Here is a 13,667-nt window from a genome sequence, read left to right on the forward strand (position 1 = left end):
ACAGTGTCCTTCTTTGTCCCTTGTAGCAGCTTCTGATTTAAAGTTTATTTTGTCTGATATTAGTATAGCTACCCCAGCTCTTTTTTCAATACTGTTTGGTGTAATATGTCTTCCTATTCTTTTATTTTCGAGCTATATGTGTCATTGGGTCTAAGGTGAGTCTCTTGTAAACCTCATATATTTGGATCTTCCTTTTTTTTTTATCCATGCTGCCAATCTGTGTCTTTTAATTGGGGAGTTTAATCCATTAACATACAGTGTTATTATTATAAAGGCAGTACTTCAGCTATTTTGTCCTTTGGTATTTATTTATCATATCTTTTGTTGTCTCTCTTTTCCTTTATTGCAACCTCCTTTTCTATATAGTTGATCTTCTCATTTTTGCTCTTGTATGTTTTTCTCCAAAGATTTTTTAAATACAATTTTATTGAGATATATTCACGTGGCATAGAAAACATCTGAAGTTTACAATAACGGGTTCACAGTATCATCACATAGTTGTGCATACAGCCCCATGATCAAATTTAGAACATTTTCATTACTCCAGAAAAGAAATAAAAATAAAAAAGAAAACTCTAATCCTCTCATATTCCTGATCCCCCTGCCCCCCATAGTATTGTTCCATAGTATTGGTGTGGTACATTTGTTCTTGTTGATGAAAGAGTACAAAAATATTACTATTAACTGTAGCCCACAGTTTGCTATAGGTACATTTTTTCCCATATAGACCCCTATTATTATTTTTATTTTTTTTAATAATTCAATTTTATTGGGATATATTCACATACCATACAGTCATACGAAGCATACAATCGTTCACAGTACCACCATATAGTTGTGTGTCCATCACCAAAATTAATTTTTGAACATTTTCATTACCACACACACAAAAGTAATAAGAATAAAAATTAAAGTGAAAAAGAACAATTAAAGTGAAGGACACTGGGTGCTTTTTTTTTTCTTTTTTTTGACCCCATTTTTGTACTCATCCATCCCCACACTGGACAAAGGGGAGTGTGATCCACATGGCTTTCCCAATCACATTGTCACCCCTCATAAGCTACATTTTTATACAATTGTCTTCAAGAGTCAAGGGTTCTGGGTTGTAGTTTGATAGTTTCAAGTATTTACTGCTAGCTATTCCAATTCATTAGAACCTAAAAAGGGTTGTCTATATTGTGTGTAAGAGTGCCCACCAGAGTGACCTCTCTACTCCTTTTGGAATCTCTCAGCCTCTGAAACTTATTTCATTTCCTTTCACTTACTCCTTTTGGTCAAGATGTTCTCCATCCCATGATGCCAGGTCCAGATTCCTCCCTGGGAGTTATTTTCCACTTTTAGCCCCCTATTATTAACTTCTTATAATAGTGTTGTACATCTGCTTGTGAAAGAACTTTTTTTTACATTTGTTCACTTTTGTTCCTGTATATTTTAAAAATACTTTCTTTGTGATTATCCTGAGGTTCATATTATACAACCTACATCTATAAGCTACTAATATGAAAAGATACCAACTTAGCTTCAATACCACACACATTCTCTGTTCCCGTATTCCTGTTTTCTCTCTTTATGTTGTTTCTGTTCCACATTCTGTTTATATTTTTAAGCCCATTATTTGAGAGCCCCAGGTACTATTCCTTTTTCTTGTTCCATTGTATTCTGATTCATACAGTAATTAAAGAGTACAGTTGTACATTGAGGATATGGTACTCTATTGGGTTCTGCATATACCCTTTTCTTACCTTTACTGATGATCCTCATTTCTTCACACTCCCCAAAGCCACTCTCTCCTGTCTTTTCCTTTCAACCTGCAGAACTTCCTTTAGTAATTCTTGTAGGGTAGATATTTTGTTGATGAACTCTCAGTTTCTCTTTATCTCTGAAAATTTTAAACTCTCACTCATTTTTAAAATCTTTTTTAAAAACTTCCTCTTCCTTTATTTTTTTAAAATTTTGAAATATATCATATATACAGAAAAGTGATAACATTCAAAGTATGATTTAACAAGTAGTTTGAGAGCCCACTGTGTCCTGTTATCCCGAGTGTGCCTGCGACACAGAGGTGCTCTACCAGGTCGTGGCGGGACAGCCGGCCTCCTGGTGAGCCCCGCATCCCAGCTGAAGATGCTGCAGTCCATGTGGAATTTTCCGAAACGTCACAAAAGCCTCTTCCTGGGCACGATGCTCAGAGGTGCATATATCCTGGGGAAATATGGACAGAAGAAAATCTGAGAAATACAAGAAAGGGAGATTGCAGAGTATATTGCCCAAGCTCGATGGCAGTATCATTTTGAAAGCAACCAAAGCACTGGCAATATGACATTGCTGTCCATGCTTCCCACACTTAGAGAGGCCTTAACGCAGCAACTCAACTCAACTCTGAGAGCCTCAAAGCTCTGCTGAAAACAGGCCCTCAAATAAGCTAGAAACATGGGAAGACCTGAAGATAATATGCTTCACAAGAAGTATCATGGCTGTATACAGTACATTTACACTGGTCATTCTTTTGCAGGTTCAGTTAAACATAATTGATGGATACACTTACCTGGATAGCGCAGCAGTTGGCAAAAATGGCACCACAGTTCTTGCACCCCTGGTCCAACAACAGTATTTATCAAGTCCCCAGCACCTCCTTGGAGACAGCCTGACTGAATTTATCACTGTCATTAAGCAAGCTGCGCAGAACATTCTAGGAAGTGTTTCTCTTAAGCATCCCTTGTCCCTTTGGACTTGGAGCAAAAACTAAAAGATATCAGAACTCTCGTTGAGCAGAAAGCCTCTTCTCCCTGGGTGGATGAGGATGGCCTTGGATCCTTCCTGTGCCTTTATATGATGCTGGACGAAGAAGCCCTGCTGGCTGTCAAGGCCTGTGGACTTTCCCCTAGAGATGTCACAATGCTTAAACTCCACAGGAGACATGCAGGAGAGTCCAGATTTCAGGATGATGTTGACCACCTGCCTGAACCAAGGCTTTAACCAACTCTTGGACCATGTGGCCGAGTTCTTCTGACCCACGGGACAGGATCTGCAGTCCAGGGGCTCCGTGGACAGTCTTTCTAGCATCAGCCTGCCTTTAGCAAAGATAATTTCCATCGTAAATGGACAGATCCATTCAGTGTGCAGTGAAACACCCAGTCATTTTGTTCAGGATCTGTTGATGGTGGAGCAGGTGAAAGACTTTGCTGCCAATGTGTATGAAGGCTCCAGTATCCCCAGCAACTGGAAAAGTAATCTTCCTTCCAGAGAAACTACCGTCAGATTCATTTTCTTAAAAAAAAAAAATACACTGTATTGACTTCCATAGAGTAACAATTTATTACCAAAATGCCTAATAAAATATATATTCTTATTCAAATTCCTTATTTTGTAATTAAATTGGTTTGTTTAACACCTAGATTTATTTTTTCAGTCATCAACAGGCCAATTTTTATGGGCATCTCTGAAATTACACACAGTGTAAATGCCAGAATTGTTAATAGATTGTTACAACAAGGATATCAGCTCCAACTAACTAAAAACAAGTTTCATTTTAACTGGTAATATAATGTAGATACTTTTTTTATATAATATGAAATTCAGTATGCTTTGACATTAATACTGAGGAAAGCTCTGTTTGGGAAATGGGCCTAGAATGTGTGAAGTTTGGAAAATATGCTATTTAATTAATCTGAAAGTTCACGAGACTACAGTAAGCAGGAATGAGTTGGACTTTTCTCCAGGTACCCTTCAAGGGAATAAATTATTTGTCTCAAGTACACCTTGATGGGGAGGACTTTTCTTCATTTGGAAATCAGTGAATTGTGACAAGTATAACCAATCAGCTGGTTTTTCTTTGCTATTGTAATGAGCTTTAGAAAATTACACTGACTTAGAGGCTAAAAAATTGTGCTGATGCTGGCTACTCCTGGCTCTTTAAATCAGTTGCTACCCCTCCCACTTATTTGATCACTGTCTGCATCTTCAGGGCAGTGACCAACCTAATTTGTTCGTATTGAATAGGGGTGTCAACATTATGGGGAAGGGGGCTGCATCTCGTTGGTGTTCTTGGAGAGGCTGTTGCCTCAGGATTTGAGGACTTATCTGGCATAGGAGCACTCTGGGGGATTTATGTTTCTGATAAGTAAACTTAGTGAGTGAAACTTTTATAGAGTTTCAGGTAGGGACCTAGGTATTCTTTGGTATTTTGGGGACTACTGTTGGCTAGGGCTTGGCATACTGTGGGCATTTGGAATATCTAGCTGGAGCTTATATAACCTCCAGGATAGACTCTTGATTCTATTTGAAATCTCTTAGCCACTGAAACCTTAGTTTGTTACCCTTGTTTAACCTCTTTTGGTCAAAAAGACATTCTCAACCCCTTGATGCCAGGGCCAGGCTCATTCCTGGGAATCGTGTCCCATGTCACCAGGGAGATGCATTCCCCTGAGAGTCATGTTCCATGTAGGGGGGAGGTTAATGCATTTATTTGCCCAGTTGGGCTTAAAGAGAGAAAGGCCACATTTGAGGTACACAAGAGGTTCTCTGAAGGTGACTCCTAGGTGTAATTATAGGTGGGCTTAGCCTACCCTTTAAGCCATAAGTTTCACTAGAGCAAGCCTTAGTAGATCATGGGCTTGACTTATTAAATAGGGGTTCCTAACTTCATGTAACATGTATTCTGTCCAAGATAAACAATCAGTGTCTCACATTATCTTCACTTAGTTGTACAGTCATCATCACTCTCAATTTTAAACAATTATGATAACATAAAACACCCCAAAGCTCTTGTCAGCCCCTAGTTATTTATCCCTAGTATTAGGGTGGTACTGGTAAAGTATTCCTATTAAATATAGTCTATAATATTCAGTATGTAGTTTTTCCCATATACCATTCTGTTAACTCTTTGTACTAATGTCATACCTTAGAAGTGGATCATGCAAGCACTTGTGGGATACGTATCTTTAAACAAGTCCTTTCAATTGTTTGCCTTCAATGTGACACTGATACTTATAATCCCACTAACGAACTATTATCACCTCTGTCTATTCCCATACATTTAAGTTCACCCTCATTGACATGTCTGTACGTATTAAGTAATCATCCTTCCTTCACTAGCTTCTGACTATCTCTAGTTCCCTTATATTCTACATTACAAAACACTGATTTTACATTGTTCAGGGAGTTCATATTAGTGACAACATGCAATATCTCTCCTTTTTCATCTGACTTATTTCACTCAGCATTATGTCTTCAAGTTTCATCCATGTTGTCATATGTTTCAGGACCTTGTTCCCTCTTACTGCTGCATAGTATTCCACTGTATATATATACCACATTTTGTTTATCCACTTGTCTGTTGAAAGACACTTGGGTTGTTTCTACCTCTTGGCAATTGTGAACAATGCCACTATGAACATCGGTGTGCAAATGCCTGTTCTTGTCACTGCGTTCAAATCTTCTGGGTATATACTGAGAAGTGAAATTGCCAGTTGATAGGGTAACTCGATATCTAGTTTTCTGAGGAACCGTCAAACTGTCTTCCACAGTGGCTGTACCATTATATATTCCCACTAGCAATGAATAAGAATTCCAATTTGTCCACATCCTTTCCAGCATTTGTAGTTTCCTGTTTGTTTAATGGCAGCTATTTTTATTGGTGTGAGATGATATCTCATCGTGGTTTTTGATTTGCATTTCCCTAATAGCTGGTGAAGATGAACATGTGTTTTTAAGCCATTTGTATTTCCTCTTCAGAAAAATGTCTTTTCATAACTTTTGCCCATTTTATAATTGTCTCCCTCATTTTTTAAGGACAGTTTTGCCAGATAAAGAAATTTTGGCTGGCAGTTTTTCTCTTTCAGAACCTAAAATATATCATACTAGTGCTTTCTTTTTTTCATGGTTTCTAATGAGAAATTGACAGTCTTATTGACTAAGATTCCTTGTATGTGATGAATCACTTTTCTCTTGCTGCTTTCAGAATTCTCTCTTTATCTTTGGTATTTGGCATTCTGATTATTATGTGTCTCAGAGTTGATCTATTAGGGTTTATTCTGTTTAGAGTATGTCGTGCTTCTTGGACAATATATTTATGTATTTCATAATATTTGGGGAATTTTCAGCCATATCCTCTCTGCCCCCTTTCCTTCTGTTGTCCTTCTGGGACACCCATGATGCATATGTTTGCATGCTTCATGCTGTCAGTCAAATCACTGAGACAGTGCTCAATTTTCTCTATTCTTTTCTTTGTCTGTTCTTCTGACTATGATTTTGATTTTCCTGACTTCTAGTTCACTGTTTTTTTTTCTCCTGCCTGTTCAGATCTGCTGTTGTATGCCTCTAGTGTATTTTTAGTCTCCATTATTGAGTCTTTCATCCCCATTTCTGTTATGTTTCTTTTTTTACTTTCAAAGTCTTCTTTATGCTCACACACTGTCTTCTTAATATCCTTAGCCCTTGTCCATAGTTTCCTACATCTCCTTGAATTGAGTTAGGAGATTTGTTTGAACTTATTTAATTAGTTGTTCCAAATTCTGTGTCTCCTCTGAAGTTTATATTTGTTTCCTTGACTGAGCCATGTTCTTGGCTTGTAATTTTTTTGCTGATGTCTGGGCATCTGATTATTTTCATGTGGTAATTCTGAAGGTCAGTTTCTCCCTCTTGTCTAGGGTTTTCTTGTTGAATGGCTTTGTGTTAAGGCCCTTCTTTTGTTGTTGTTGTTGTTTTGTATACAGCATTTTTATTTTGCTTTCAGATAAAAATGAAAAAGAGACACAATTACACTGAAAAGTAACATCTACATCTGGAGAATTACCCATTAGGAAGATACAATGAGAAATACCTATATTTTAGGTCCTTGTACAGTGTTCTTTAACAGCTCTGCTCTTGGAAGGTTATTCATGAGCTGTAATATTTGAGGAGATGCTCATCTGTGGGTTTTAAGGTTTTCTTATCAGCCATATTCACTACCCATCCTGAAGCAAGACCAAAGAAAATCTGCCTTGGGTCTTTTTAAGTGCTTAGCATCCTGAATAGCTCATCTTTGGTGATATCAGGTAAGATACCACGTACTTCTTGGTGAGCTCAAGTCTTGCTTCAGGAAATCTGCCAGGATCTGCCAGATAGCCGTGGTTCTTTGTATTGGTGTAATAGGGGACCAGGGATTCAGATGGAAGCATACCTTTCGGAATGGGTTGTCCACGCAAAAAAGAATGGAACTAGCTTACATAAAATTTCCAGACTTGCTTGGGTCATAGAAGGCTGTCATAACAACACAACCATTTTTTTTCAATTGCAGCAATGGCTAGTGTTAAAGCCAAGTGTACTTCAGTATTATCTTTCACCTTAAAGGTGTCAGCCCCTCCTCTACAAGCTGGACACCATAATCCCTTTTAAGTGGCTGGATTGTCACACTTCTGCCATTGACAAGCTGGATTAAGTCAATGGGTTGCATAGGATCAACTCGACCCAAAACAATAAGATATTGCAGTCTATTGAGACTCAACAGCTGGTACTGGTGTCTGAAGCTATGTCCTTCATTAAACCCATATTTTGGGATTCAGAGGTAAAACGGAGTTTGGCCTACCTCAAAGCCCAGTCAGGGCTGGGTACCCCTCTACCTTTCTCCTTTATGGCCTCTGCCACACTTTCTACCTCTTCTCCAATCCCTTGGTCTTCTCTCTGGTTTTCTGGGGCCAGGGTTTGATTTTAAGTTAGTGAGGCTGACCCACGGCAGGACTCAGAGGAAATCCAGCACTCCAGCCCCAGTGCCCCGTACTGGGCCCACCATGGCATCCAAGGGAGACCTGAGCCCACCAGAGCCACGTGGTCTCTACCCTCTAAAGGTCTTCTTTGAGGCTTGGTCCCACTTATTCCAGACCTTTAGAATAGCCCGTGAATACCAGTTTGGAAGTATTATGTCCCCCAAAATGCCATGTTCTTTGATGCAATCTTGTGGGGCAGACATATTGTTGATTAGATTGGAATCTTTTGATTGAGTGTTTCCATGGAGATGTGACTCAATCAATTGTGGGCGAGGCCTTTGATTCGATAATTTCCATGGAGTTGTTACCCCGCCCATTCAGGGTGTGTGTTAATTGGATCACTGGAGTTGTACAAAGGAGTTCATAGACAGAGGGACCTCAGAGCAACCGAGAATGACGTTTTGAAGAGGAGCTGCTGCTAAGAGAGGACAAAACGCCCTAAGAGCAACACTTTGGAGAATGCCATTTTGAAACACAACTTGGGAGCAAGCAGACCACGGCCACATGCCTTCTGAGCTAACAGAGGTTTTCTGGACACCAATGGCCATCCTTCAGTGAAGATACCCTATTGTCGATGCCTTACCTTGGATACTTTATGGCCTTAAAACTGATTTTGTAACCAAATAAACCCCCTTTATAAAAGCCAATCCATTTCTGGTACTTTGCTTAACAGCATCATTAGCAAACCAGAACACCGTGTTTAACTGTTTAGGTTTTATCAGCTATTCTCACATGATTCTTGCCCTGGATATATGGTACAATTTTTAAGATTGTCTTTTGTGTGCTTTTGATTCACCTCCAGAAGACAGCTTCCTTTTCCCCTGTTCCTTCTATGAGAATCTTTATCTGTTTCATTTGTTTTTGTGCAGAATTTTCTTCCCAGCTTCTATGATTTGTTTAAATTCTCTTCCTCATTCAATGTCCCCCTTTCCTTATAGTTTTCAGTTTTGGAATCCATCCTGTCTTACAACAGCTTTTTCCCCCCCAGTTTTTTTCTGTGAGGGTTTTCTGCCTCCAGTTTCCTCCGCATTAGGGTATTACACCCTGGGGAGCCAGGTGAGGTCAACCCAGAAAGATCAGTTTTGCTTTTAGTTTGTTCGGCAAACAGACTGGATTGAGTGTGTTCGCTTCTTCCCAGCTGTTCTCCTGTGGTCTCTTTATTCCCTGGGGCACTTTTGTATGTGACACTCCTCAGCCACTTGTGTTCTTCCCTGGGTCTCTGTGGACTGGTATCCTTGTATCTGCATGTGAGTGGGGTTCTAACTCACTGCTGTGAGTTGCTCTATAGTCTGCATCCACAGCAGGAGAGATCTGGGCTGGGCTGCTTCTGTGCAACTCCCGTGCTGCACAGGATTGAGTGATGGGGAGGGGTCTGTACTGTTGGGTCCAGAACACAATCTTCTACCTGATTTTGGTATTTTTGGTCATGCAGAACTTTCTTCTATCATTTGCTATTCGGTGTTAAGGCACACTTTTTTTGACTCCCAATTCTTCCATTAATGCCTACATACATATTTATCTGATTTTTGTATTGTACAATTTTGTATTCCTTCTCATTTCCCTTTGTGTATATTTCTGAGATATTTTCTTTGTGACTACAATGGAGCTTAAATTTATCATCATAAATCTATAACAGTCACATTTTTTGATACCAGATTGACTTCAACAGCATACACAAACACTGTTCCTATGCTCTTTCATCTCCCCCACATTTTCTTGTACTTGATACAAATTGTATTTTTATCCATTGTATGCCCAAACCATAGATTTGTTATTACATTTATGCGTTTGCATTTTAGGGACTATAACTAGTAAAAAGTTGAGTTACATATCAAATACACAGTAAATAATACTGACATTTATAATTACCACACGGTTACTTTTATTGGACATCTTCATTTCTTTATGCTATTTGATCCACAATTTAGTGTCCTTTCTTTTCAGTCTGAAGGATTCCCTTTAGCATTGTTTGTAGGGTAGGTCTAGTGGTGATGAACTCTGCTAGCTTTTGTTTATCTGGGAAAGTCTTAATCTTTCCCTCAATTTTGAAAAATGGTCTTGCTGGATACAAAATTCTTGTTTCGTATTTAGTTTCCTGGCTGCTAGAACATATACCATTGTGCTGGTTTGAATCTATTATGTACCCCACAAAAGCCATGTTCTTTTAATCCAGTCTTGTTAGGGCAGACCTATTGTGGGTTAGACCTTTTGATTAGATTGTTTCCATGGAGATACGATGCCATCCATTCAAGGTGAGTCTTAATTAGTTTACTGGAATCCTTAACAGAGCTCAGAGATGCTTAGAGAGGAAATGCCCAGAGATATTTTGGAGACAGCCGTTGAATCCAGAACCAGGAGAGAAGCTAAGAGAGAAAACCCGAGTTTGTCCTGGAGAAGCTAAGAGAGGACCCCAGAAATTTAGAGAGAAATGCCCTGGGAGAAACAAGCAAGGATGCACAGGAGTTGAGAGAGAAAAGCTAAGACAGAAGCCCACAGACATTTTGGGGAAAGTGATGGGATAAGAAGGTAACCCTGGGAGAGGCCCAGCAGACTCTGGTCATGTGCCTTCCCAGTTGACAGGAACTCCAGATGCCATCAGCCTTTCTTTAGAGAAAGTATCATCCTATTGGTGCTTTAATTGGGACGTTTTCATGGCCTTAGAACTATAAATTTGTGAACTAATAAACCTCCATTGTAAAAGCCTATCCATTTCTGTTATTTTGCATTTCAGCCCCTTTAGCAAACCAGAACAACCATAAAATGAGTTAGCTTAACAACAGGAATTTGCTGGCTGTTCTCTGATCCAGCATCTTGACATGGGCATGGGCTCATGGTCTGAGGAATTCTTCCATTTACAGGACTCTGAATATCCCCTCTAATCCCTATGAAATAGACTTTCTACCCCTGCTGGGTGGTCTATTGTTGTCTTAAAGCTGGTAATCCTTTGCCCCAGGCCACTTTGATCTAATTGTTTCTTATATTGCTGTAGTTATCAGCAAACTGCTTCTGCTTATAGGGCAGGTTCTGTGAGGGCATGCCAAAGATGGGTTTCCTGGTTCAGTCCTTCAGCCTTCCACTCAGTAGACTGACACTGACATGCAGGCACCCCAGTGTGTGCATAGGGGTTAGTTACTCTGTTCCCTCTGGAACAGGGCCAGGCACCCACAATGAGAGTACAGGTTGACTCCATACCACCAGAGAGTGTTGGGGAAGGGGCCAGCAAAGGAGCCACAAACGTCTCCTCCTATTTTTTTTTTTTAATTCAGTTTTATTGAGATATATTCAGATACCATACAGTCATCCACAGTGTACTATCAATTGTTCACAGTGCCATCATACAGTTGTGCTTCATTACCACTGTCAATTTTTGAACATTTTCATTACTCCAAAATAAATAAATAAATAAATAAAAATAAGAATAAAAATAAAAATAAATAAAAGAGAACACCTAAACATCCCATACCATCCTATTTTTCAATTAATTTTTGTCCCCATTTTTTTACTCATCTGTCCATATACTGAGAAAGGGAGTGTGAGCCATGAGGTTTTCACAATCACACTGTCACACTGTGTAAGCTACATAGTTATACAATCGTCTTCGAGAATCAAGGCTACTGGGTTGCAGTTTGACATTTCAGGTATTTCCTTCTAGGCATTCCAATACACCAAAACTACAAAGGGATATCTAAATAGTGCATAAGAATATCCTCCAGAATGACCTCTCGACTCCATTTGAAATCTCCCAGCCACTGAAACTTAATTTTGTTTCATTTCTCTTCCACTTTTTGGTCAAGAAAGCTTTCTCAATCCTATGATGCCAGGTCCAAGCTCATCCCTGGGAGTTGTGTCCCATGTTGCCAGGAAGATTTACACCCCCGGGAGTCATATCCCATGTAGTGGGGAGGGCAGCGAGTTTCCTGCCAAGTGAGCTTAGGGAGAGGCCACGTCTGAGCAAAAAAGTTCTCCTATTTTTAAGCTGTGTTTTCTTGATTTCTCACTTGCCCAGTTACTCCAATCCTTTAACTATTTTCCAAAGTTCTAAGGAAAATAGCTCTGCCAGTTTGGGCTATTGTTTCAAGGATTCTATGGTAGAACAGAATTCTGTAGCATCTTACCTTGCCACCTTGGTCAACTGTCAATCTCCTTCATTTTTGAAGGACAGTTTTGTTGGATATAGAATTCTTGGTTAATGGTATTTTTCCCGTATGCTTAAATATGTCAACCCACTGCCTTCTTGCACTATGATTCTGATGAGAAATCAACATTGAATCTTACTAAAGAGCCCTTGTATATGATGAATTGCTTCTTTCTTGGCTGCTTTCAGGATTCTCTTTTTGTCTTTGTCATTCAATAGCTTGATTATTATGTTTCTCAGTATGGTTCTCTATGAGTTTATACTATTTGGAATTTTTTGTAGAGCTTTTTGGATGTGTATATTCATGTCTTTCATTAAATTTGAGAAGTATCCAGTCCTTATTTCTCAAATATTCTTTCTGTGCCTTATTCTCTTTCTTTTCCTTTTGGGACTTCTGTAATCCATATATCAGTTTGCTTAATGATGCCCCAAGGGAGACTTTTATTTTAAGCATAAAGGTGTTTAAATTAAAAGCCGATTAATTCACTTAGTGCTTATGTGTCTCAAATAGCTTGTTAATTTTTTTTATCAAATGATCATGATCATTTGAGGGTTAAAATATCCTAGAAGTTAGTTACTTTGTGGTTTTAGACATTTATTATTCTTTGTTCCCAGTGTTTTAGGTAATTTTACATTTTCACCATTTTTTTTCTGCCAACTTGAATTTAGAAACTCAACTTGGTATTTTAAAACTGAAGTCACTCACTAAGAACCTTTTCGCTAATCCTTTTGTAAACATCCTGGTATTAAATACCTGCTATTTGAACAGGAGTGGGCCAGGAAAGGAAAAAAAAAACAATTATGTCAATTGTCCCTTGGTCCAAACCCAAATTGATCACGCTCTTCTATCCTAAATTGATTTTTTCTGCATCTTAGATGCTTTGGCAAATGTTTTGATGATTAAGAACTTGTCATTAAGCATTCCTGCTTTTTTGCCTTTCATAGGGATTTTCAAAATACTTTCTCCCTATGTCACTTACTGCACAAATAGTTGAATGTTCTTTGTTTCATGAAATACCACCCATCTGAAATAGACTTCCATTTTAAAAGGCCCAGCCACAGAAGTATTCACTCTAAAATCTGCATTCACTGTTGAAATGGTAATTATGCCAGAAGAGAGAGAAAAAAAAAACATTAAGTAGGCTTTGGCATAATAGTCATACATCAGCCTCCTGAGATGTGATGTCAGGAGTCCTTGCCCTGCCACTCATCATGTATTATTACTTCCTCAGCTAAAATATTATCTTCTCCAAGAGGTTAGATACCTGATAATCTAAAGAAGCCACCCTGTCACTCCCTTTAACATTACCTAAATTCATTTCTCTTCATGGCACTTATTACTCCCTGATTTTTTTATGTTTCTTTATTATCTATTTATCCTCCTAGAATTTAAGCATCAATCAATTTTTCTATCATTTTTCATTGCTGTATGTCCAGCATCTAGAAGACAGCCAGGAATATATGATATTTCTTCAAATCTAAGATGACATCCATTGTAAGATGCACCATCATTTTTTGGATAGAAGAAATAAAAAGTGCCACCAATTAAGTTAGAGTACAATGCTTTCTTGTCCCCTTAGATTTAAATTTTAATTTATTGAAGAGTTCTTTTACATTTACTTAGAAAGACCATAGATTTATCATATATCTCACTGTACACTGTCTATAAAAGTGAAAATAGAAGCAAAATAAATTGGTTAAACTAACCCTGAAACAACTTACTCAGAGTCGAATTCTTCATTATTACTTTTCAATAAACAGTTGCTAATATTCATGATTTTCCACATAAT

The 13,667-nt window shown here is 38.5% G+C and overlaps 2 pseudogenes; one reads left to right on the forward strand and one right to left on the reverse strand.

Moving 5' to 3' along the window:
• The first annotated feature begins 2,124 nt into the window (after nucleotides 1–2,124).
• Nucleotides 2,125–3,295, forward strand: LOC119542879 (annotated as a pseudogene).
• A 3,581-nt stretch (nucleotides 3,296–6,876) lies between these two features.
• On the reverse strand, nucleotides 6,877–7,768 carry LOC119541220 (annotated as a pseudogene).
• Nucleotides 7,769–13,667: the final 5,899 nt, after the last annotated feature.

The sequence above is a fragment of the Choloepus didactylus genome, chromosome 8 (genome assembly GCF_015220235.1).
Source record: "Choloepus didactylus isolate mChoDid1 chromosome 8, mChoDid1.pri, whole genome shotgun sequence".
NCBI lineage: Eukaryota > Metazoa > Chordata > Mammalia > Pilosa > Megalonychidae > Choloepus > Choloepus didactylus.